Source organism: Crocodylus siamensis, chromosome 3, assembly GCF_052110815.1.
Source record: "Crocodylus siamensis isolate JL-2025a chromosome 3, ASM5211081v1, whole genome shotgun sequence".
Lineage (NCBI taxonomy): Eukaryota > Metazoa > Chordata > Crocodylia > Crocodylidae > Crocodylus > Crocodylus siamensis.
Window position 1 is genome coordinate 124,001,098 of NC_143397.1, and position 26,321 is coordinate 124,027,418.

General features: G+C 44.5%; 1 protein-coding gene across 7 annotated transcripts in view; it reads left to right on the forward strand.

Annotated features, from left to right (window-relative positions):
* Positions 1-26,321, forward strand: part of SEMA5A (semaphorin 5A) — a 612,665-nt gene that overhangs the window by 34,564 nt on the left and 551,780 nt on the right. For 6 of the 7 annotated variants that reach the window (XM_090039133.1, XM_090039134.1, XM_090039136.1 and 3 more), the window contains exon 2: positions 3,135-3,239. The exons of the other annotated variant lie outside the window; for it this stretch is intronic. The gene's annotated coding sequence lies outside the window, so the exon portion shown is untranslated. The remainder of the gene's footprint in view (positions 1-3,134; positions 3,240-26,321) is intronic. 7 annotated transcript variants of the gene reach the window in all.

Here is a 26,321-nt window from a genome sequence, read left to right on the forward strand (position 1 = left end):
GACCCCCACATAAGATGTATATATATTAAAAAAAAAAAAAAAAAAAAAAGTCAGCACATTGACAGATCAGAATAAAAGGTTTACATGTAAGGCCTGTTGCTTTCAGAAAACAAGAGGATTTTTGCCAACTGCTATTTAGGTCAGAACTTGCAATTATGGTGTGAAATCAGTTTATGTATTTTAATAGGCCAAGTGTAGTAGTATGAGGGGTTTTTTTCCCCTTCCAGCTTTTGCTGTCTGGGTAGCTGTGAGCTAGAGATGCATAGTTTGAGCGTTGTGATGGCACAGATTGCTTGGCGCATAAGGCTTATGGAAGCCCTATGAATAGGAATACATTTTATTGTCACTCCATGATGATGGTCACTACAAAAGAGCCAGGAATACCTTAGCTACATGACCTACAGAAAGCGAACGTGAGCTGTTTCCACACTTTATGGTCACGTTGATGGTTCTGAAATGGTTTGATTTAATATTTCCTCCATAAGCCCATCTGTACTTCGTGGTTGTTTATGAGATTGTAAGTTTTGAAAGACTTTTGGGAGAACGGAGTTTGTAGAGTCCAGGATGAAGAAAATTCAGCTTGTTCCCCCCAAACAGTCAAAAATGCTGTTATAGGACTTAGTTATACTAACTGTTATCATTTGCTGTAGTGCCAGAAATTTAAACACTGATGGTGTTAAATGGACATGGGTATAGATGAGGGGTGGGCAAAATATGGCCCATCACCCAGACCCGGTCCACCAGGCACTGTGATACGGCACCCCCCAAGAACTTACCTTCGCCCAGCCCTTCTATCCACGAGGGTGAGAGTGCGGCTCCCACGTGTACATTTCCCCCCACCCCCCACAACATACCCCACTGGGTCTTGCTGCTACCCTCATGGGCAGAAGGGTTTTGCCCAGCCAGCAGCTTCTGCATGGGGTTCCTGCTGTAGCCAGAACATGCTTGTTTGGGACAGCATGCAGGGAAGCGGCGGGGCTGGTGGGAGGGGGTGGAAGATGGAGTGCAGTGTGGAGCCTGCGCTCAAAGGGGCAGCTGGAGTGTGGAGCTCAACTGGGCAGGGTGTGAGGGTGGGGGATGTAGGAACCCCCCATGGCGTGTAGCACGAGCCGGCGGCGGCAGCAGCAGCAGGTGGGGAGGTCAGGACACTCGTGCCCAATGCAGGCACAGCTCCAGCCAGCGCTGCGTGGTGGGAAGGAGCTGAGTCTGCCTTATTGCCAGGGCTCTGTGCTACGTGCCTGCAGCTCCAGCACTCACAGCGGGGAAAGCCCTGTGGTGGAGCCTGTTGCTTGCCCCACAGGGAGCAAACAGCTGCGGTCCTCCAGGGCATTGGGGATAAAGGGGGGAATAACCCCCCTTCCTGTCCCCTCTGCCTCAGGCAATGGCAGCCCACCCCTGCAGCAGTGATGGGGGAGTGCCTGGCAGACCGGGCTCAGATTCCTGCTGGTGGGACACAGAGGTGGGAATTAAACCCCTCTCTGGCTAGATAGACCCCTGCCCCTGCCTTTCCCTGTTCCAGCTGGGTAGCAGTGGCGGGGCCAGCCCTGCTCTGCTGGAGCAGAGCCCAGCCCAGATAGTATACTGGGATGCTGGGGGACTTTGGTGTATGTTAAACCAGGAAGGGGTCTGGGACACACGTTGCATAAACCAGTTTGAGCCAAATCAGTTAAGTCTGATACAGGTTTCCCTCGCTTTATGCTGTACATGAGTTCCTGGAAAATGGCGGATAACTTGAATTCACATAAAGGGAACCCACTTTACAATGTAACAAATAGAGGTATGTTCCAAGACCTTGACTGTACTGATCCCCAGACCCATTTCTATTACTTTTACAAGACAATTTTGGTACTCACCAGCAGCAGACAGTCCACACCGAACTACATTCAGCCTGGTTTATCTCAACTGCTTTCAGCCATTTTCAAACTGGTTTATGTGCACTGACCATCTGTTCTGTTACAGGTTTAAACCAGTTTCTGATCCCTTCAACTGGTTTATGTGTAATGTCTGTCCCTGGCCCAGGAAAGAGGTTGTAGGTCCTGTAACCAGTTTCTTTTTTTGGCTTGTACACAAACTGTCACTCTACCTGTAATGTAACTAGGTGCAAGTGAGGGGGCACTCACTGTAGGTGTCAAGTTAGGAGGAGCACCAGAATTGTCCCCCAATCCCTTGGAGTCCACACCCTTTCAGCAAGAGCAGCACCATAGCTTACTTGTGCTGGGAACTCCAAAACAGTCTCTGGCTGTGGCAGGCACAGCAGCAGCAACAGTGCAGTTGGGGATTACATAAGAGTTTCTTGCATGGGTAAGACTGCTGAGTCCTCTTCCCTGCCCCTGCTCTTGGAACTGCATGCCCCCTTTCCCTCTGCAGAGTTTGCCCAGTGCACCAATTCTGTGTGGTACTCCTCTGCACCCTACATTTGAACTTGGCTCGTGTACTGTGTCCAGATTTTAAGGTATAGACAGATGGTGCAAGTCTAGATGAGAGCATAAAAGAAAGCTTTAGAAAACCTGATGAATTTGATTTTGATTAGTTGTTATAAAGATGGCTGTGATCAATTATTTTTCATGTCCACCAAGAGTAGAGTGATAAGCAGGTGGCTTAATTTGCAACAAAGGATATTTAGGTTTGAAATTAGGAAGACTTTTTTTTTTTCCTCCCTATCACTATAAGGATAGTCTCTTAAAGCAGTCTCCATTTTTTGGAAATAAAAAGGGACAATGTGAGTCTTTGAATACAATTTTTAACATTAAAAGAACAACTAGTCCCATGTTCAATGCTCATTATGGGAGAGTGAAATTAAATTGCAGTACAGAAACTGGAAAATGGCAAACTAAAGGCTGAAAATAATGGCTCTCTGGATCTTGAGTGGGGAGCCAGGCCAGAAAAATAGTATAGGCAGGTGAAGAGCATACCTGACTCTTTATCTTTTGCTATTCCTGATGACACTTTGGTTTCACCGTCTGGTTTGCATTAGAGATGGCACATGATATTAGAGGGGGAGGTACAGCAGCAGCAGTTTGCAGCGGTTCCATCAAATCTAAGTACTCTTCACATACTATCAATAGGAGATCTTCATGAATACTTAATTTTGCTTTCAGTCTAAAATTTTTCAACACGGTATTTCTCCAATTTAGGAAGAATTTTCAAGAATTTCTTCTGTGCCTAAAATGTTCCATCTTCAAGACATTGGTCTGAATCAGGCAGAGCAGGGACTTGAAGCTTGGCCTCCCACATCCAAGGTGAGTACCCAGTTACTAAACTCTTCGCTATGCGTTGTGCGTTGGGAGTGGGGTACCAGAGGGAGGGAGTCTGTCTGGTTCTTGCCGCTCCCCCAAATACTTTTAATTGAGCTTAGTTTTGTTCTGATGCAGGTTAGAAATAACTCTAACATTGCAAAAGGTTTTTATTGATCAGGAAATACATTTCTTACCTTGCTGTAATCTGTGGTTTCTTTTTTCTTCTAACGTATGGGGTACTTTGGGAACACACATCAGAAACCTTGGAGATACAGGAGTGTTTCAGCAGCCCTCCCCCAAACCCACAACTTTGACAACCTTGGTTTTACTTACTTACCAGCTTGTATTGTATTATGGCTGTAAGTTCTTTGTAGGATACAGAAGGTAATTTGTTGCTAGACAAGAAAAAACTTGCAAAGGCTGATGTCTCTTCTCCCTATAGGACATGCCTGGTTCTTTTATTATTTTAGTGCCAAGAGTTAACTGCATTTCTTCATTATAATACTACATTTTCTGCATCTCTGTGTTTACAGTGCTAGGACTCTATCACACGTGCCACTTACTCTTATACCTGTTGGCATCTGTCTTACTTCCACATTATTAGTTCTAAAATTGCGAACTGTGTTGCTTACACCTTAAATTACTATCAGCAAGGAGCACAGTGTAGGTGATGCTGAATATTATGCATGCAAATTTAAAATATTTAATACTATGCTGCCACGTGGGATGAGTTGCTATGTAATTATCAGAGAATTTATTTTGACGCAGGCAGGTTTTAATTCATTTGAAAATGGGCCTCCAAAGGTAAGTTTCCTATGTATACAACCCTTACTTATGAGAAAATGTGGGTCCTTTATTTTGTGATCCTTACACAAATAACCCTTTTAGTTGTTTGGTTTGGAATCACAGTTCTGGCCTTTGGTCATTGGACTGATGTCAGAGAAGTACATTCGTGTCTTGGGACAAGTAGAGAATGTCTTGGATTAGTCACCAGTGATAGCCTCTGACTACTGTGGTATCGAATAGTGTGAATGGCCCTGATTATGAATTCAGAAAGGTTCAGGAGAAAATAGAGGAATCTGCTTATTTTATTATCCAACTTGCCCACATGTTGAGTTGGAGCTAAATGTACCAGCTGATGACAGCGCTAAGTCAACCCTTCAATGGATCCATCAAAGTTAGTTATGGAGCCAGACTAGAAAAGAAAGATAAAACAGCAACTTCTTGGTGTTATCTGTGTGAAACAGTGTTTGAATTTTTCACCCCACTGCTATTTCACAGGCTATTAAGAGTCTCTCTCTCAAAAAAAAATCCTCAAACTACTGTATATACTGTATTAAAGTAATTGTGTCCTTTGGTTCAGCCACAGCAAATGGTTCAATTACACTGGTTCAAAATCTATTTCATGTGATCTGAAATTTAGATCAGCTTTACTCTTTTTAATCCTACATCATATGCCCTGTGAATTTGAACACGGCCAGATTCAAGTTCATTCTTTTGGTTGTACAAATCATGAACAAGAGATTTGCATTTTTTGGTAGTCTCCTTATTTTGTTTTTTCCCACCAGCTGCCACATCTTTTTAGTCTTTATTTTTATCTTTCATGCCCTGTCTGACATCTGGACTCTCCACTTTCCTGGGCAGGGCCTGTCCCCTTGTTGTTTACCTGCACAGTGTCTACCATTGCAGGTCCTTGAGGATTGATTGACGTTTCTATTTTTATTATAAAAAAAATAAAAGAAAATAATTGGCAATCATGCATGCACACCTACCTACCTACCTGTTAAACAATTTAAGATTTCACGTTCAAGTACCCAAATCTTAGGAAATGCCAGAATTATGATAACTTATGTAAATTTAACATAGCACCCGTGCATAAAATCTAAAAGCATGACCACATACTTCTATTTTCCACAGTAGCTAGGGACAGAATTTACACATAAACCAGTTTAAGTGATCAGGAACTGATTTAAACCTGTAACAGAACAGAACTTCAGTACACTTAAACCACTTTCAGAATAGTTGAAACTGATTTAAAATACACCTGGATGAACATAGTATGGGATTTAACTGATTTAGTTCAGACCGGTTTACAGTACTTCGGTTGCAGATTCCTTCCCAACTCAATTTAACTCAGTTCCCTAGTATCCTAGAATGATGTATAGCCCTAGGCTGTGCTCCTCTGCTCCAGCAGAGCAGGGCCTGGCTCCCAGAACTGGCCTGGCTCCCAGATGGGGTGGGAGGGAGTAAAGCTTCCACTGCAGGCTCCCCCCGCCCCCCGTTGGGTACAGCCTGGATGGAGGTCTGGAACTGGGGGCGGGTGTTTCCTCTCCTCCACCCCTCACCCCCTCCTCAGCTGGCCTGCCAGCTGGGGATAACATGTAGCTGGGTGATCGGCCTGGCTCCGCACTCAGGTTGGGGAACACCCCACTGCAAGCTCCACCCGTGTGCTGGGCACAGCTAGGTTGGCAGGGCTGGAATGGAGAGAGGGAGAGGGTGACCTGCTTTTTCCTTGCCAAATCCCTCCTCAGCCTCCCCCATCTGGCTGTGCTTGGCACCAGGGGGCTGCCCACAGTGGGGGCCATTTTACCTCCCACACTCTTCTTAGCCATCCTGGTGGCTGAGGAGGGGGTGACTGGCCTGGCTCTGGGTGTGGGGGGGTTGAGAGGGAGCCTGCTGGGGGCTTCCCTCTTTACTTCTTATGCCCATGCTAAGGAGACACCAACTGGGGGTTTAGTGTAGGGTTGGGGGGATTCACCCACACACCCTTCTGAGCTGGCCTGGACGTAGGAGGGGGCATGGCTAGAGGGGGCAGGGACAGGGAGGGGAGGAAGGGAGAAATGCCTCGTTAGCAGCTTCCTCCCTTTCTTGGCACCAGGGAGACCCAGGATAGGGGTCCAGTGTGGGGGAGGTTTCCCCCATCCTCAGCTGGCTGGAGGCTGAGGAGGGGGCACGGTTGGGGGAATCTCCCATCTCCCCACTGTCTGCAGTGGCTGGCAGGCTAGGAGGCATGCTCTAGCATCCCCACCTGGCTCCTGGTATGGGCCACTGCAGGGATCTGGCTGCTTTTCTGGTTTGAAAAATGAACATCAATTCCCCCTTTTTTTTTTTTTTTTTTATTGGTTCAATCTATGCAGTTTAAAGAAAGCTGTAAAGATTGAAATCATTCAGCCTTGGGCTTTTTGACTGACTGTGCTCAGCCCCTCTCTTTCAGTGCAAGGAATTGAAGCTGACAGTGCTCTTTAGGTGGGCCAGTTCCTTAGTTTTCCTTTCCCACATTCAGTGTGTGGCTGTAGACCTGATTTTGCTGCATAACATTTGAGTCCTATGCTGAAAAGAGACTAATTTTAAATTTTGCACAAAGCTTGTATCATTACAGCATGCAAGTGCTTTGTAACATTCATGACTGTATTTTCACAACACTTCTGTGATGTTACTAGTTAATATTAACTCCCCATCTGTAGAAAGAGGATTAGGTACTGAGAGATTAATGTGAAAAGAACCTGATTTTCAGAGCAGTTGGCATTATATATCACTTTATACATTCAAAACATCATTCACACTAGCTTCTATTTTTGCCCCAAGTGCCCAGCATTTCTGCAAACCAGGTTCCAAATCTCCAGTCAGGCACCTGGAAAATGAGATGCAAGTGACAAGTTTGATTTAAGTGACTTGCTTGGTATTGCTTTGGAACTTGTAGTAGAGACAGTGATAGTGGCTGGTTCTCTAGAGTCCTATTCAAAGCTTAAGCCCTGAGATTCTTTTCGATAGTTCTCTGCCTCAGTCTCTACACTGAGACCAACCCAAATTCTTCTCCAAAGCAGGTCCATCCTGTGCACTGAACAGGACCCTCATGCAGTGGGAGACAATGTTTTCTCATATACCTTATACACTCTTTTCCAAAAATTGACTGCTAGAAATTGGGGTGCACACTTTAAGTGAGGAAATACAGTAGCAACACCTCTGCAGAAGAGGACATTCTGGCAGGGGAAAGGGAAAGTAACGTAAATTTCTTATTTGGGTATGTGTTGTTTGAGACAAAATACAGTAGTAAATGGCAAGACAGGTTTCCCTTGCCAGCTGCTGGGGTTAGGTTCCTGAAAGTTCCTGTTGGTGGTAGAAAGGTGGTTGTCAAGACAAAAGGTTTATGGGAAAAATGGCAGGTGGTGGGCTGATGCACAGCCACAGAAAACCGTGGTTACTCAAATGTATACTGTGGTAGCTAAAATGGTATATAGAATATTAAGTGTGGATACACAAAACCGTGGTTGGCAAGGGAAATCTGTGCCAAATTTAACACTTCTATTAAAAACGGTGGCTGTAGCTAAAAAAAAAAAAAAAAAAAAAAAAAAAAAAAAAAATTACCCACATTGTATTAAAATGAAAGGAAAAAACATGTTTTTAACATGGGTTTCCCAGTTGCTAGAAATGGCTAAAATTTATTTTGGCTGAAATTCCTTGCCCTCTGCCCACTCTCTCCATCTATTCCCCCTCTTCCCCCTGCCCTGCCCCCCGCCATCTGAAGGTGAAATATCCAGCCTGGAAATGTTCAGCCTAAATGTTTTAGTCAAAAGTTGCAAGCAGCTAGAAATGGTGATGGACAATTGGAAGCAGTCTTGGGCAAACTTAGTAATAAGTGGTGCTATCAGCTTTGTCTATAACAATACTAATGATCCTTCTGCTCTTGATGTGGCTAGAGCAATGAGGAGAGTACAGAGAAGGCTGGACAGCATTTCCCTTTTTGAGAAGAAGAAATGTGGATGTTAGATTTGAGAAGGAAGAGGGATGGATAGGGAAGTGAAAATCGGGAAAAAACAGAGGGTGATGCAGGAAGAGAAAGAGCAAAGTGAAAGATATAGGGAAGGAAATGAAACAAAAGGAAAGGAAGGAGAAGAAACCTAAATGTACTTCTTATGCTTTGCTTAATTTACTATGAGGGAGAATGCAGTAATTAGCAAATGTCAGGTGACGTATTCAAATACCAAAATTGGCAGAATTCTCCAAACTCTCTTAAAACTGTTTGTCTAACAGGACTCCCACACAGGGGCAGGGACTAGGACACACAAAGGTCACAATATCATATTTACTGCATGCTTATCTAAAAGAGTGTTAAACACTAGGGTTGTTTAGTCTCTTATTTTCCCTTGTATTGAGGGTCAGACTGTATGTTCCCTACCATCATCCATGTTTAAGCGGAGTGGGAGGCGCGACATGAAGCTGTTTTACCCAAGGACTGGTTTCAGAGGAGATTGTGCTTAGTGATTTTCTTCAGCTGTCTGACATGCAGGGAAGGGTGGGGAACAGGTGGTGCTCCACTAAACCTTTTTCTTAGACCACAACTCCTAAGTCAAAAGGAGCTCTACAACTTAACACTCAATACAGAGAACTGCAGGTAGTATCAATGCATTTTTTTTTTTTAAACTGCTTGCATTGGATGCATCTTTCCGTCTGTATAGTATGTTGGTTAACATTATTCCAGTTAACTTTTTAACTGGAGTGTGTTTATCACAGCAGTAGTTTTCAACCATTTTTCATTTGCAGACCCCTAAAAAAATTTTGAATGGAGGTGCGAACCTCTTTGAATTGTAAGTATAGTTATTCATATGCTTTTAATTAATCATAGTCCTCTTTTGTGGACCCCTTAGACATAGTCTGTGGGCCACCACTCTTTGAGGTAACATCATCCTGGTTTTGGTTAACATTGGGCGCATCTGCACAAGATGCTATGTTATTGTAGCCATGAGCTATGGACACTTAGCATCAGCGGGCACAAACCATGATGCTGATGCTACTGTGCAGTGGCAATGAGCTAATGAGTTAGGCTCCAGGAGCAGTGAGAGACATGTGGGTGAAAGCCTGCTGCGCCCCAACTCCCTCAAAGCTCCCTGCCAACCCCCAGCTGAGCCAGAGGTAAGTGGGGCCTGTGGTGGGAGGGGGTTAACCCCTAGAGAGCGGGAGGAGGCGGCTGAGTGGGAGTTGGGCCAGGTCTCGCCCCTACTTCACCCAGCCCCCAAGACAGCCATGTGACTAGGCTGCGCAAACAGGTGCATTTGTCTGCCGGCATGTGAGTTAGCATGGAGTTAGTGCAGGAGAGTGTGTGGGAGGGTCTGAGGCTGTGCCTGTGAGCCCCCTAGGGTAGGCAGACTCAGGCCCAGCCCGCCTATCAGCAGCATGCCACGGATAGGTATGCACTGCACCCCGAGGGTTCCCTGGGGGTCTATAGCTCCTCCCCCCCAGCACCTCAGAGACAGCCACCCAGACGGAGCCCGTGGTTCTGGGCTCCACAGATGGAGCCCCTGGCTCTCAGCTGCGGGGGCTGCCTGTCCCTTTTTCAGGCTCTGGGGCCTGGGAGCATGGCTACCTCCCCTTGTGGGGTCATCTCTTTTGGGGTCTCTGGCAAACAAGCTGGAGGAGCTCCAGGCCACAGTACAGAGACTGCATGCCATCGGGGACTGCGAGCAGGAGATAGATTCCTACTGCCAGGCCCTTCTGCCCCGGGAGACAGAGGGTAGACCGTGGTCTCCCTCCAAGACAAGGGAGGACTCTGGGACCTCCCATTCTGTCCAGTCAAGGGGATAGACCAAGGTGGTCAAAGGCCCCAAGGCCCACTGCACCAAGGCCCCTGCCCGGCCAGAGCTTAGCAACAGGTATGAACCTCTTGCAGCCCCAGCAGAACCTGCTGAGTTGCCAGCTCCCGCAGGCAACACAGGCACTACCGCAGCTACTGCCCCTGCTCTCCCGAAGACAAAACGTGAAGTGTTTGTTGTGGGAGACTCCATCCTGAGGGGGTAATCTGCTGCCCCGGCCCCTTAGCCCAGGAAGTCTGCTGCTTCCCAGGCGCCTGCATCCAAGACATTGCAAAGAAGATCCCTAAGGTTCTCCAGTCCACAGACCACTATCCCATTCTCCTTATTTATGTAGGCACCAATGACACGGCTCGGAGCACTCCCAGCCGGGTCATGAGGTGCTACAGGGATTTGGGAGCAGGGCTAAAGGGTCTGGGTGCACAGGTGGTGTTCTCTTCGATCCTCTCTGTCTCGGGGTATGCGTTGAGGAGGAAGAGGAGGATCCAGGTAGCTAACCAAAGACTGCAGTGCTGGTGTCATTGGGAAGGCTTTGGCTTCCATGACTACAGCCTGCTCTTTGGTGAGAGAGGCAGTGAGCTGCTGGGAAGAGATGGCCTCCACCTCTCTCCCGTGGGGAGGAGGCTCTTTTCAGCCAGACTGGCTGACCTGCTCCACCGGGTTTTAAACTAAGCCCATTGAGGGACGGGGAGCTACCACCACTGCTCGCCCACTGAGCAACCCTTGCAAAGCCAGCAGGCCAAGGCACTTAAGGGAGCATACCCCTGCCCCAGCCCTGGTACAATCTGTGGGCAAGAGCCCCCAAGGGGACACTTGCCTGCCTGTACACAAATGCCAGGAGCTTGGGGAATGAGTAGGAGAAACTCGTCCTCCTGCTTTACATACATAATTATGATGTCATAGGGATAACAGAGACCTGGTGGGACTCCAACCATGACTGGATCACAAGTATAGATGGCTATACCCTGTACAGGAGAGATCGAGTAGATAAAAGAGGTGGGGGTATAACTTTCTATGTTAAGGAAAGCTATGTGTCCCTGCAAGCTGATGTTGCTGACCAGGGTGAATGACTAGAGACCCTCTGGGTTAAAATCCATGGGGACCACGACACAGGGACACAACGGTGGGAGTCTACTACAGACCTCCCACCCAAAGTCAAGAGCTTGACCAGGAGTTCACCTGGGAACTGGCTGAGGCTGCATGCTCCAAGACCATGGATGTTGTGGGTGACTTCAGTTACCCAGACATCTTGTAGGAGGATTACTATGCAAAATCCAAGCGGTCACAAAGCTTCCTATCATGCATGGATGACCTCTATGTGACTCAAGAAGTCTCCGGGCCAACGAGAAGTAAAGCGCTGCTCAACCTGGTACTGGCTACTGGGGATGACCTAATCGACAACTTAGTGATCGATGGGCAGCTGGATGGTGGTGACCATGAGCTGATCACCTTCACCATTCGCCCTAAAGCTGGCAAGTCAGTCAGCAACATGGAAGTCCTTGGCATGGATCTTTGAGAACTGGTGCTCTGGTATAGTGCCCAAAGACTGGAAGAAGGCCAATATGCTGCCTATCTTCAAGCAAAGGAGGAGAGTGGATCCAGCTAACTACATGCCCATCAGCCTGACTTCTATCCCAGGGAAGATCTTAGAAAAGTTTATTAAAGAGGCCATCCTTAATGGACTGGCCAATGCCAGCATCTTGAGGGATAGCCAGAATGGGTTTGTTGCAGATAGGTCTTGCTTGACCAATCTCATTTCCTTCTATGACCAGGTGACCTATCACCTGGACAAGGGAGAAAAGATTGATGTCATATATCTTGACTTCAGAAAAGCCTTTGATCTGGTATCCCATGATCACTTCTTGGCGAAACTGGTCAATTGTGGCCTTGGGTCCACCATGATCCGCTGGCTGGGAAATTGGCTCCATGGTCAGACCCAGAGGGTGGTAATTGATGGAAGTCAATTGTCATGGTGCCCTGTAACCAGTGGGGTCCCTCAAGGCTCTGTCCTTGGACCCATATTGTTCAACAACTTCATTTAATGATGTGGACATTGTTGTCACGAGCGGACTGGCCAAGTTCGCCAATGACACCAAACTTTGGGGCAAAGCATCCACACCAGAAGATGGGAGGGCGATCCAGGCTGACCTGGACAGGCTCAGCAAATGGGCAGACAAGAACCTGATGGTGTTGAACACTGAAAAATGCAAGGTTCTCCACCTCGGGAGGAAAAACCTGCAGCATCCTTATAGGCTTGGCAGTGCTAGGCTGGGTAGCACTATGAAAGAAAGAGACTTGGGGGTCATCATTGACCACAAGACGAACATGAGCCTGCAATGTGATGCTGCAGCTAGTAAAGCAACCAAAATGCTGGCTTGCGTCCATAGATGCTTCTCGAGCAAATCCCGGGACGTCATTCTCCCCTTGTACTCGGCCTTGGTGAGGCTGCAGCTGGAGTACTGCGTCCAGTTTTGGGCTCCACAGTTCAAAAAGGATGTGGAGAAGCTTGAGAGAGTCCAGAGAAGAGCCACGCGCGTGATCAGAGGTCAGGAAAACAGACCTTATGACAACAGGCTGAGAGCCATAGGGCTTTTTAGCCACCTATAAGTTTATCAGGGTGACCACCAGGATCTGGGGGAATGTTTGTTCACCAGAGCGCCCCAAGGGATGACTAGGACAAACGGTTAAACTACTGCAGGACCGTTTCAGGCTGGACATAAGGTAGTATTTCTTTACTGTCCGAGCCCCCAAGGTCTGGAACAGCCTGCCATCGGACGTGGTTCAAGCACCTACATTGAACACCTTCAAGAGTAAATTGGATGCTTATCTTGCTGGGATCCTAGGACCCCAACTGTCTTCCTGCCCTTAGGGCAGGGGGCTGGACTCAATCTTCCGAGGTCCCTTCCAGCCCTAATGTTTATGAAGTCCATGAAATAATGTGCAGTAGCTTGTTGGTACTGCGGGGTAGGGCTGGAAACAACCTGTGAGCTGCTGGGATTGTGGACTAACAGTGGTTACTGCTCAATAATTTAGTATTTGCTAAGGGGGCACATGTAGACATGCCCACTGATGGCAGAATTTTTTTCATTTGGTGGAATAGTTTGGGACTGTTTTTTGAGCTATTTGACTCAAGTGTCGCAGTAGTTTTATCATCTCCTCCTTTGGGCACAATTCTGTTCCTATAATAGGGACATTTGCACGTCCAGAGAGGGTAATAGAATCACTCCTACAGTTTAGTTAAACAACACAGTCTAGATTCAAATCCACCTATTTGGTGCATAAATGGATTTGGCTGGCGAATACAGTTCTATTTCACCGGAATAACAGTTATTGCAAAAAGTGGGTAGGTCCTCCTCCAACTTTTTCTTGTGACTCATTCTTATGGATCAGATGATAGTGATGAGTTTGTAGATGGATTAATACTTTTTTTTTTTCCAAGATTTTGAACTGGGTGAAATAATCTCATCTGGGCACCTAAATTCACTTAGATGCCTAATAAGTGGAACAGGTTCTAGCACTTAGAGTTATTCTCAAGCTGCTCTTTTGTCATCTTCTAAGTAGAACAGTATTCTGCCCTGACTGCTTCTGAATCTTTTGTGTGGATTGGGACTGAGTTACCTTTGTGAAAGATGAAGCAGCCTTCTTTCCTGGCTTGGACCATCAATTCCGTGGTCCAGTATGGAAGGTGGACAGGCTTTGGGTCTGTTTCTTTCCTCCTACCCATTTATATTCTCACTGGCTGTAGGTGGAAGCAGTCCCTGTACTTCTTGGAATCCCATGTTGTCCCTCCCTATTGTGCTGGCCTGTGTAGGGGCACACAGAGAAAGCAGCTCCTTTAAAGCCTTTCTCTTGAACCCTGCTTTCCCTTGTCAGACATGGTTTTACCCTGTTTGATTTCATTTGAGAAGACAGAGTAGAAAATGCTTTGAAAGCAGTAGTGGTGTGAATGAGTGGGTGGAAAGGACTTGTTCCTTTTTAGATAACTTGGAAGTTTAAAATAATACAAATCCTTTGGAGACATGAGTTTGTCTCCTCTCTAGGACTGTGGAGTGAGAGGAAAAGTGTCTGAAAAACTATTACAAGGGTCACTCAAATTGGAGTAAAGGGGAAGAATATCACTGTCTTTTGGCCTGAAGTCACAGGCCAAAATGCACTAATATTCAAAACACAGGAACTTGTTTTCTTCTTTCAAATATATAAAAGAATAAAATCATTGTGAAACTTAGAATATGATTTATCTTAAAAGTTTTGTAAGCTGGTGGGACCTGCAGCTATATAACATTTATATAATGTCACCTATCTGTTGTGAGAAAACAATACCTCTAAAAATACCCTCAGTCCTTATTGGGCCTGCAGTGATTGTGTCTGATGAGAAGAAATAAATGCTTGAGTCGTGACATTTGAGTTTGGGTTGGGTACAGAGCATCTGACTTCCAATATTTGCATTTGTACATAGAATTTAAATGTATATAATTATTTTTAAAAAACAATAGAATGTATGCATTTGGGGAAGAGGGCTTTAATTAAGTCCCCCGCTCCAAGATACGAGCTCTTGACTTCAGTGAGAGTTGCTTGTACTTTGTATAAGAAACATCACAGATGGAAAATGTCATTTCCTGCATAGAGGCTTCATCTGGTTTATAAGCCACTGAAGTTCAGTAATCTGATTTTAATTTTTTTATGCCTTATTTAAAAAAAAAATATCTGGGACTTATGACTGGTATTGTGATAGTGATATCTGAGTCCATCACCATCTATAATGCATTCATCCTGTCAGCACCCCCATAAGGCAGAGAAGTGCTGTTACTTCCATTTTACAGATGGAGAACTTGGAGTAGGTCACTTGCCCAAGATCACACAGAGCAGTATCTTACTAACAGGAGAGCCTTTCCTCCCTAATAAAATGAAAGGGCAATAGCTAGTTTTGTCATTGCCCCTAGTACTCAGAACTGAGGAGCGGCCATTTCAACTATATTAATATATTTGTTTGGCTGTCCCTGGCTGCTGAAATCTAAATATAAAACTTAAGGGCTAATATCTGGCTTTGGTTCAATATGTACCTTTCATTTAAATCAATGAACACCATGCGTAGTTTTGAAGCCAGGATTTGTTTCTGTGGAACTCTTCAATATGTTATAACGTCAGTAATCAAGTGAAAGTTGTTATTCTAACTTCTATATAAAGTACAGCAAAAGTTTTCAGGGGGAATCGAAAAATGTGCTGCTTCAGCCTCCCCTTTCTTCTTCCTGGCACTGTGAACCTTATATTAGGAAAATCTTGCCAATGTTTGAAAGGTTTTTTGGGCAAAGGAATGGTCTTTGGAATTTCACATTAAGTTTATTTCCATAGATGCAAGGTGCTTCTCATCAGTTAGACTCTGGCCTGCAATGCTGAGATGCCTCGCTGTATTGAGCAACCCCTCTGTCATGCTAGCTGGCAGGCAGGCAGTACATTTATTTGCTAGCTATACAAATGCAGGCTAGTGCTGGCTGGCCCTAGAGAGGCTGACAAGTGAGAGACCACAGAGGAACCCGATGGGGGCTCTGCCAAATGTGTTTCAAACAAGGATGTCAGACTTGCCCTGTGCCTTGGGCTGCATGTGGACTGGCCCTGTGCCTTGGGCGGGATTTGTCTTGGGGCTTCTCACAGGCCGGATCTGGTCTGGGGCATGAGGTAGATGTGGTGAGGCTGGTGGCCACACCACCAGCAGCAGATCTAGCCTAGGGCACAGGGCTGCAGTGATACACCATCACTCTAACTATGCCCCCAACTTCTGTAGTCCAGTGGGGCAGATAGAACAGCTTCACAGGCTGGTTTTGACTTCCTTGTTTTCAGCAAATGTCCAGCTGGAAATTGCTCCAGCTTAGACCTCTGCCATTTTGTTATGAAAGTCTGTTGAAAGTCAATAACTCTTTCACCTTGCCATAAGATTTGGAGAATGCTATTTGGTTAATGAACCATCCAGTTTCATTGGAACCTTACTAGAATTGCCTGATATTCTGAAAAAAGAAAGGACAGAAAGAAAAGAGAAGCTGAAGGAGCATTCTCTTTTGGCAGTTAATGTTCATCCTTTTTATTAATCGGTCCTGCAGCAATACAACCATACCAAGGATGTTTTGTGAATATGGACTGAAAAGATGACTCGTCACAAGGATTTTTAAAAGGCACTCGAGTCTTTTGTGCTTCATTCAGAAAGTTCTGGCATCTCTACAGTATTTTCCATTAGCTCTCATTTTAGTTTGTGACCCAGTAATGCAATGCTCCATTGTCTGTTCACATAGAGATTACTTTTGTTGGATCACATAAACCAGAAATCCAAATCAGAATACCTTCAGACTTTGGGTGGGTTCAAATCCAGATCTGGATTTGAATTTTTGGTTGGTTCTGTGAAAATAGGGGATCAAGATCATTTGAGCGTCATACAGGAAAAACAATTTTTGGTTTTGTTGGGTTTTTTTTTTTAACACAAGCATAGGATATACTGCCATGAGTTCGAACCTTCTCCAGACTCTCACCAAAACTTGTCTTCAGTTGACCCAGTTATCTTCGGTTGTAAATGGGCGCATGATCATTCGTTATTCAGGTTAGGAGATCAAAGGGGACTGGATAGGTTGCTAATGCAATTGCTCCATTGCATACTGTTACAGAAAATGGTGTGCCTTAAACCTATGGGCCACTTGGCTAGGGCAAGCCTTTGGTTTTTATTTGCTCTCTTTCAGGATATATAGTTCCATGACTTGGTGCATCTACCCGGAGATGCCTCTCTCCTTAAACTTAACTACTCTCCGAGTAGTTCTCGGAGCTTATTAGTGAGTGGAGCAGGTTGGGAAGAGGAACAATCTAGCTGTTAAAGGTGGCACTTTTTTGTGAGGGATCCAGAATTCCTGGTGGATCCACAAAGAATTATTTACTAAATACTCCTGTCAAATGAACAGCATTTTAGATGGGTATGTCTTCTACTCCAAATGTTGGAATGGCCTTGAAGGTAAGTCATGATTATTTATAATTATGCCAGTGTCATCCCTTTTAGAATGAGTTTCAAGATGTATCACACATTTAGCCAGCTCTTGCTACAACAGGTAGTAGACACTGTCGTGTTACTTTACTACCTTTATGCTTTTTATGGAGATAATATGAATTGTTTAGACAGGATTTTTAAAAGTTTTCAGCATCTAGCAGCTTCTTGGAAAAATTAGACTGGAGTACTGAGTGTTTTTGAAAGCCTAACTGCTTTATTTAGGTTCTTAAATGAGACCTAGAAGAACTGGCCATCAGGGACCCCTCATTTTTTTCCAATTTGCATATATCATATTACATTAATATACAGCACTGCTGTGCCAAATTTGTTGATGAAGCATCTTGTGTGCATTTTGGAAGCTAATACCAGTCTTCATGGATAAATATGTCCTTTGATTCTGAATCTAGCAAACACAAAGGAGAAACAAAGGCAGAATGACACCACAGAAAAGGAAAAGTAAGAACTTAGTGGCAACATTTTCATCTTTTTAGGGTGCCATAAAAAGACAACATGCAAAGAAGTTAGTTTCTTTCTGATTATTCTCTAGCCCCTCCTCCTCAAGTATTTGACGGGAAGAATCTATTTATTTTATTATGTCAGAGCAGATTGCAACAATGATGGCAAGTTACAGCTGAAGTAATACAAATACTGTTTTCAGATTCTTTGCAGAAAATTTGTAATGTGTTAGACGTTTTTAGGATCCATCAGAATATATCATGGTGAATTCTGTCATTGGGAGCCTACTTTTTCATTGATTCATGGCACTCCAGTCACCTAATTGTATTTTGGGTTGAGAGAGATTGTCTTCCCTAATGACCTACTAACAAGGATCCATCATCTTTATTTGATTACACCAAAGAGTTGTTAGAAGTAACAGAACTGTGCGAAGGATTGAAAGTTAAATCTTGTGATTTGTTAGTCATCCTGGTTTTATGTGAACTTAAAAAAATATTAAGACTCCACTTCTCTTTGTCCTGATACATTTTTTTGGAGATGCAAGTCACTGAGGGCATAGCTGCATAGGGTGCCTGGTGCTGTTGGGGGCATCTGTTGTCAGGTATACCCTGCCACCCTACAGCACATTCACTTAACTTAGAAATGTTGGGAAAAAAAATGGGATTATTCAATGTATGATGAAAATAACATAAATTGTGCTGGAAATCTTTTCTGGAAATCTTTCAGCAGTGGTTACATTTTAGCACTTTTTTTATTTACTTCATTTTGGGTATATTTTTCAGTCTATTTGGCTTGTCCTATACAGGTACTAATATTATTTATGAACCAAGCTAAGCAATGCATACATAAAAGGTACATTCAGAGCAAAATTGGTTATGAGTCATAAGGCTGTTTAGCCTAGGTTCCGATGAGAATTAGCATTGAGATTTATTTTTTATGGGAGTTCCTAATTGAAGTTTAAGGGCTAGTCATCTTTTTAAGACTGAGTCCTGAAAAAATAGTGAGGAAGGGGAAGAACAACCCACCTTTTGTATTAACTGTTTAGGAAGGTTTCATGAGGGGGTGGTTTTGGGCATCTAAATGGAATCCTAACGTGAGTACAAATGTTACCTTTCAACCAGTAGAGTTGCAGTTCCACTGGTTGAAATGCTCTGTAAACAAGTGTTTACAACTCTTCAGCCATTTAAAAAAAATGGCCAATGTGGTGAAAAAATCTCCACCACATCAGATGAGGTTGAAGTGCCAATAATTAGGGTTCAAGTATTTGAACAAATACTTCTATACAACCTCAATTGATAGAGGCCACTGGGATGCCCCCTGGTATCCTGACATGCCCTGCTGCCACGTCTGCCTCTTCTCCAGGGACAGGCTCTGTGTTTAGGGATGCACTTTACTGCTGCAATCCCAGTCACAGAGCAGACCCCTTCCCCTGTTAACCATGGCTTGGGAAGATAGCCCTTCTCAACAGCTTCCTCCCCCCTAATCCCAACCAGCCCTTGGGCTTCAAATGCTGCTTATGCTACCCATCTGGGCAGCAGTGGTTACATTTTAAACCAGGGCCAATTAAGCGGGGCGTGGATCTGCCAAACCCTGCCCCCTCTCTAACCAAACAACAAGGAACCCCCCTGTCTCTGGGACTGGGGATCTTTGAACTGCCCCCCACCACCCACCTGCCCGTACAGACACTGCCATCCCCCAGGGGGACCAGAGATACTGGACCCACCCTCCTGCACAGACATGGTCTGGGATCTCGGGTAGGGTCTGTGTCTGTGGGAAGGGCTGGGGGGGGGTCCAGTTTTTGTAGTGGGAAGGGGGGGAGCTGGCCAGTGTCCATGCAGAAGGGGAGTCCAAGGCAGATGTCCAGGCACTGCCAGTCCTCCCCCCTCCAGCCTATGGGGACCTGATAACACCATCTCCTCAGGGATGCTGTCAGCTTCCTTTTGGGACTGGACTTCCCAGACCTCCCGCCTTTTCCCCCCCCAGCAAGGTACTGCTAATCTCCATGGGTACTGGAGCTTCCTAACACCCCCCTGCCCTGCACAGACTGACTGGCCCACTCCTACCCACACTTCCCAGACCTCCAGATGCTCCCTTCCCCCAGAGACCCTACCTGAAAGGCTGAGAGATGAAGAGTGAAAACTTCACCCAATATTCACTGGATCTGGCAGCTAGTGCCACAGGGATAAGGGTCATTGGACTACTGGAGGGGAAAGTGACATGCTTGAGGGATGGCAGACCCACTCTGGGTCTGCTGAGAGCTGTAATGGAGGGAAGGGGTGTTGTGGGAAAAGGAGGCAAAGTCCCTTAGGGGACTGGTTAATCAGCCCTGACTTGGGCTGGTTTCATGAGGTAAATGGCGGTCTGCAAAGCATACTGGGATGTGTGCTCTGGGGTTCCCTGGTTAGATGCTTTTAGCATTGCTGGCTGTCTGCAGAGCATTCAGACAGCTGTCTGTACTTGTGTACAGGTTTCAACTGGCTGAATTTCAAATGGCTTAAATTAACTGACTGAACTTCAACCAGTTGATTTTGAATGTTTGTATGCACCCCAAGTCTACTTACACATCTAGGCCAGGTACAGGCATTACACTACTAATGGTATTCATAGATGCTGGGGTTGGAAGGGACCTTAATGGATCATTGAGTCTGGCCTCCTGCTTGTCCAGTCTTTTCTTGAAGACCCCTAAGGTAGGGGAGAGCACTACCTTACTTGGAAGCCCATTCCAGATTCTGGCAACCCTAACTGTGAAGAAGTTCTTTCTGATGTCCAACTTAAATCTACTGTCTATCAAATTGTGGCCATTGTTCCTGGTTCTTCCAAGGGGTGCTTTGGTAAAAAGAGCATCTCCTATTCCCTGCTTCCCCACCTCCTGGTGAATTTGTGTATTGCCACAAGATCCTCCCTCAGCCTTCTCTTACCGAGGGCAAAAAGGTCCAGGTCCCTCAGCCTTTCCTCATAAGGCCTTCCCTGCAGGCCTCTAACTATACAAGTGGCCCTCCTCTGGACCCTCTGTCCTTATCCCTTTTGAATTGCGGTGCCCAGAATTGGATGCAGTACTCCAGCTGTGGCCTTACCAGTGCTGCATAGAGGGGAAGCATCACCTTCCTGGACCTGTTTACCTCTGCTAATTGCTCCGTCACACCGATGACTCATTTTCGACTCCAAGATTAATATGACTCCAAGATCTCTTTCTGTTGCTGTGCTGCTGAAAGGGTCATTCTCCCAGCCTATAGGTGTGCTGGTGATTCCCTCTCCCTAGGTACAGCACCTTGCACTTGTCCTTGTTGAACTGCATCCTGTTGTTCTCTGCCCACTTCTCTAACCTGTCCAGGTCTGCCTGCATTCGGTTTCTTCCCATCAGTGTGTTTACTTTGCCCCATAATTTGGCGTCATCTGCGAATTTGGACAGAGTGCTTTCCACGCCCTTGTCCAGGTCGCTGATGAAGATATTGAACAGCACCGGCCCTAGGACTGAGCCTTGGGGGACCCCACTGCCCACATCTTTCCAAGTTTATACCGAGCCATCTGTCACCACTCTCTGGGTATGACCCTTAAGTCAATTTGCTATCCACATGACTGTGTAATCATCTATGGCACAGGTACTGTTCAATTTGTTTATAAGAATAGGATGGGATACTGCGTCCAAGGCCGCCTTAAAGTCCAAGTAGATGACATCTACCTCGACTCCTGCGTTCTAAGCATTTAGTGACCTGGTCATAGATCCTGCCCGACTAACCTTGTTTGTTTCTATCTGCTATGAACCCATGCTGGTTGCCCTTCAGCATTATATTACCCACTGGACTCCTACAAATGTGATCCTTGATACTTTTTTAAGGGTTTTCCCAAGGATAGAGGTGAGACCTAACTGGTCTGTAGTTATCCGGATCCTCCTTTCTCCCCTTCATGTAAATAGGGACCACACTGGGCCTTTTCCAGTCCTCTGGGACCTCACCGGAGCACCATTAGTGCTCAGACAGTCATGCCACTGGCTCTGCTATGACACTGGCTAATTCTTTCAGCACCCTTGGATGGAGCTCATCCAGTCTCACTGACTTAAGCACATCCAGCCCCTCCAAGTGTCTCTTTACTAGGACAGTGCTGACAGTTGGTGGACTGGTATCCTCCTGCTTCTGTTGGTAATGCATTTGGGAGATTTGTCTAGATCCATGTTCAAGAATAGAGGCAAAAAACTAATTGAAGAGCTCTGCTTTGTCCCTCCTATCTGCCACCAACTGCCCTAGTCTGTTTTGTAGGGGTCCTATGCTACCCAAGAAGGACTTTTTGTTGCCAGCCTGAGTTCTAACTCTGCTTTGGCCTTTCTAACTGATTCCTTCCAAGTGCAAGCCAAGGAGGTATACTCCTCCTTGGTAACTACCCCCTGCTTCCACAGCATGTATGCCCCTTTTTTTGCCCTTTAAGCTTTCCTGTATTTCCTTGTTTAGCCAAGAGGGCTTCTTGGCCCCTTTTGCCCCCTTTTTCTATGCCGTGGGATTTCCTCCTGCACTTGAAGGAATGCTTCCTTGAGGAATGACCACCCTTCCTGGGCCCCCATTTTATAAGTGCTCTTGAGATTTAATGCCCAACTAACTAATCTCCTAAGCACACTGAAGTAAGCCTTTCTGAAGTTTAGTACTTCTGCCGTGCTGGTTACTTTTTCCCACCCTTCACTAGATAGTGAATTCAGTCAATTGATGGTCAGTATCCCCTAGGTAACCTTGTACCTGCAGAACCCCAACCAGGTTGTCCCTTGTAGCCAGCACTAACTCCACCAGTATAAATGACTGGTAACCAGTCTACCTGTAACAGAACAGAAGTTCAGCACACACAGACTAGTTTAAAAAGGGTGGAACCCAGTCTAAGATTTGCCCCGCCCCCACCAAAGGATGAACATTCATTCTGTTTGCTGCTGATCTAAACTACACCTCTTATAGATAACCCTGTAACTTAAATTGATTCCATCTTGGGCTTTTGGAATTGCTGTACTTAGCCTTAATCGGTGTGATAGAATATGGTCCAAACTGTTTCTGCAAAATGCAAGTTTTTCAGTGGAAGAAATGTATTCAGTTAAAATGGTTTTATTGCCTCCACTTGAACAAGAGCAGTGAAGGAGATGGCTTTAGGGCTGTCAGATTTGGAAGTGAGGAAGTTTGGAGACACTCTCCTTACCAACAGAAAAAATGGAAGAGGATGGAAGTTTGGGTATCATCAGTTCTCCATCCTCTTATGCTTGGAATGGATTATGCAGTCCTCATCTTCCTTTCTAGCAGGAGAGGGGATGTCAGAAGGAAGGAAGGTTCTGAGATGGTACCCTAGAAGATGTTTAAGATAAAGTGTATGGAGAGGAAAAAAAACCTTTCTTTCCTTGCCAGCAGGAGCAGAGGCTGGAGGAATGGCTTAGTGACCTACTACCTTCTGTTTTATTTTTATTTTTTATCCCCCTCTTTCTTCCCTTCAGTTCTGCAGAGTAAAAAAGAACTGGGCTGCTGTACCAGCACATGACACCTCAGCTGAAGGATTAGTGGGGGGAAAAAATTGGATTAATGGAGTAAAATATAAGTGTGTTAGTTATGCCCAGGGACATGATTTACTTTAAAACTTTTTTTAGAGCTTGTGGACTGCAGCAATTTACATGGTACTTTAATCTGAAGATAAAATTGATTAATGTGTTTAGAAAAAAGTATGCTGTAGTCAGTTGCTGTGCTAATCAAAGTAGACCCAAGCGGATATGCATCATAATAGATAAACAAGGTGAACTTTTACATATCTAGGCTGAATCTGCCAGAGAGATGGTTTTCATCACGTTGCCACTAGCTAAGTCCCTCCAGGGACCATGATTTCACATTCTCAGGCTGCCTCTAGATCACCCCTGCAATCAATATTTAGTATATTTACAAATGAACTAATAACAGTGAGCCTAAAACAAAGGGTTGCATTTAATAATGCGTTTTAATAGCATAGAAATGAGTTGAGGATTAATCAAAACTTTTTAAATTGGTGCTAAATTGATTTAGTGATTTGCATTTGGCTCAGCACTGTATGCCTGTTGACAATAACTTATTAAAAAAATTGCCTTGCAATTTCCTCTTAATTGCACATGCTATGCTGCAGGGTGACAGTGAAGATATTAAAATATGAGTAACAGATGTGATGTTTGCTAATGGAGCATCACATCCCATATATTTTCTCTTACTGTTATTTATTTATTTGTACATGAAGCCTGTGCCTTGTAAAAAAGAGAAAATACACTTCTTCCTATGAAGTTTTGCTCATTTTTTTCCAGAGGGTTCTACAGATCTTTTCTGCCTCATGAATTAGTAATTGAAGAGTAGCTGAGTGTAGTGCAATTTATATACTATAGCATATTATTATTGTTGTTATTGTAGCATTATTAAATTGCAATCTGGGCCTCAATTTCAGATGTTTAGTCCTGCCTGCATTATGGATCTGATCTAAAGGTCATTGGAATTAATAGGTGTCTTTGTGTAGGCTTCAGTGTGCTCTGAATCAAAACCTTTATGTGCATATTGTGTCATTAAGATTTTAGCCAGGGTTGTGGCAACGTAAAACTGTTCTTGGCTCAGAGGAGCTTGACTTCCAGAGTCACAGTCCCTTTCGAAGTCCCTATTCATACCAGTGTATATGTGCATTTGCTTTGTTCCTTAGGATGTTGCAAGATAGTCCTTTGTCTGTGATCAACCACAGTTTCCCTCTTGACTCCTCCTGTTGGAGTACCCTTGGACCTTGGGAGGGGAGGAAGTAGTTCCTGTGCTTCTTGGAGAGCAGTTGCGTTGTTTTTGTCCCCAGGACAGATGGAGGGAATAACATTTTTCACGCTCTCTCAGACGCTTTCTCGAGGCTGCATCATGGCATAGCACAGTCAGCACTTAGAGTCTGCTGCATGTTTCCTCTCATTAACATTTCCACTGAAACGTTATGGCTCCTGAAAGAAGTTGAATGTAAATGAAATCTGTTTGCTCACAGAAGTGCAGCAAACAGAGAGGCTATGCTTGTTTCCCCACAGTGTTCTGCCAGCCCAGGAGGAACAGAGAAAAATGAGTAGTTATGCCCTTGTGCCTGGTCAGTTCTTGACCTCTGCTGTTTCCCTTTATAACCAGGGTTGCCAGCTGATAATAGTTGTGGTCAGGGTTTCAGTGAGCTGACACCTTTTCTCTTAAGACTGGTGCAGAAGTCGCCAGTTTATTTCACATGGGCCATCAAACGTCATTTGTCTGTCTTGGGTTTCTCTGTCCTGTTCTCTCCTGGAACAGTTGCTGGATGAGGAGAGGTTTATATTCTTTCATCAGTTTCATGATCCATTGATAAATTTATTTAATGTTTTTCTAAGAGAAAATATAAATTCTTCATTCAGGCCTAAGTATGAAATTTTGCCGAGTGAGATCTTGAAAGAAGAAAATTTCATGGTTGAGTGAAGGGAAAGCTGGGAGGAAAAGAATAGCTTTTCTTGGCTGTAAAATATTTTTGCTCAGTCAAAGTATCAATAAGTTTTTAATTAAAATTTTTGGAAAAGTAATAGAACTTCCTGGATGAATAAAACAAAAGAAATTGTATCCCCACACAAAACTTATTTGAGAAGCTTAAAAGGAAACAAAAACAGAAATGTACTAAGAAAGGAAATGTCATCTGAACCTTTTTCTAACATTGTTGTCATGATGTAATAATACCCTTTAAAGCCCTTCAGTTATGCTCATGTAATAATCTCTTTCATCACTTGTAATCCTGTTCGTAATTTTACCTTGATTTATTCCATCTGCAAGAAGTTAATATTCTTGGCTTTCGGCAGATAATGTTCAGTTCTGTCACAAACCAATTACATAGTAAATCTAATTACTTATTTAATATACAGTTCATAATAATCAACACGGTATTGATTAGCAGAGTAACTTTAACCCCCATATTTCAGTAGAGATACAGTATGACTCTCCTGGGTCTTCTCTTTTTATGGTAAACCATTGAAGAGTATTTCACTTCTGTGTTGGAGTCATTCAATTTTATTCCTATTAATTTTTTAAGACAGCTTCTCCAGTTCTCTGATTTATGTCCTTCCAAGTTTAACTGCTGTACTTATGTGGTCAAATCACATGAATTTTCTGGCAAAAATCTTGAAGCTCCCTTATAACTCACTATAATACTCATTATATGAAATAAGGATGAAATATAGAAGAATAATGGCATTAAACAAAATGATATCCAGACCACCGTCCTCCAAAGCATTTATATTACTACTCTTTCAGTTGGAAAATAACGATGTTCTACTTTTCCATCCCAAATTGCCACAAAATGAGCTTGCATTCCTGCTTGAGATGAGTAAGGGCCTTGTTGCACGTTACACTTAGCACACTCTAACTGCACTTACACTGCTAGTGTCTAAGCACTGAAGCAGTAAAGGACATGTTAAGTGCCATCATAAGATAGAAAAGTTAGGTCTTTTCCAGGGAGGAGTTCTTTCTCCATATCCTATTACCTAACATGTGTTAAACTAATGTCAGACTGCTTCATGCAAGTAATATGATCGGGGTACTTCAGTGTGGTGGGGAGAGGGGGAAGCAACAAAAATGACAGCTGTTTGATGGGCTTCCTCACCCCTGCAATGCACTAGAGCTGTGCCAGTGTGACTCCCAGCCAGTGCACTGCACTGGAGCCTTGAACTGACTCTGATGCAAGCCAAAGAGTGCACTGGAACTGGTTCATGACTCTGCTGTATATTATGATCTGTATTTAGATCATAGTAAACATTCATGTGTGACTGCTCAGAAAACTTGCTAAGTCACATTTAATGCTAACTATGATCTAAATATAATACACGCTAAGCTTAACATGTCAAAGTCCACTGATGTGGGCATGCCCATCACTACTTGACAACCTGCTTATTTTCCTGCATCCCCCACATATTCTGGTTTCACATACAAAACTTTACCAGCAACTTTGTCACACACTTTGAGAAAAATCTAAGATAGGGATGGCTCAGCTGGTGGTCCACATGCAGCCCACAAGATGTTAAAGCATGTC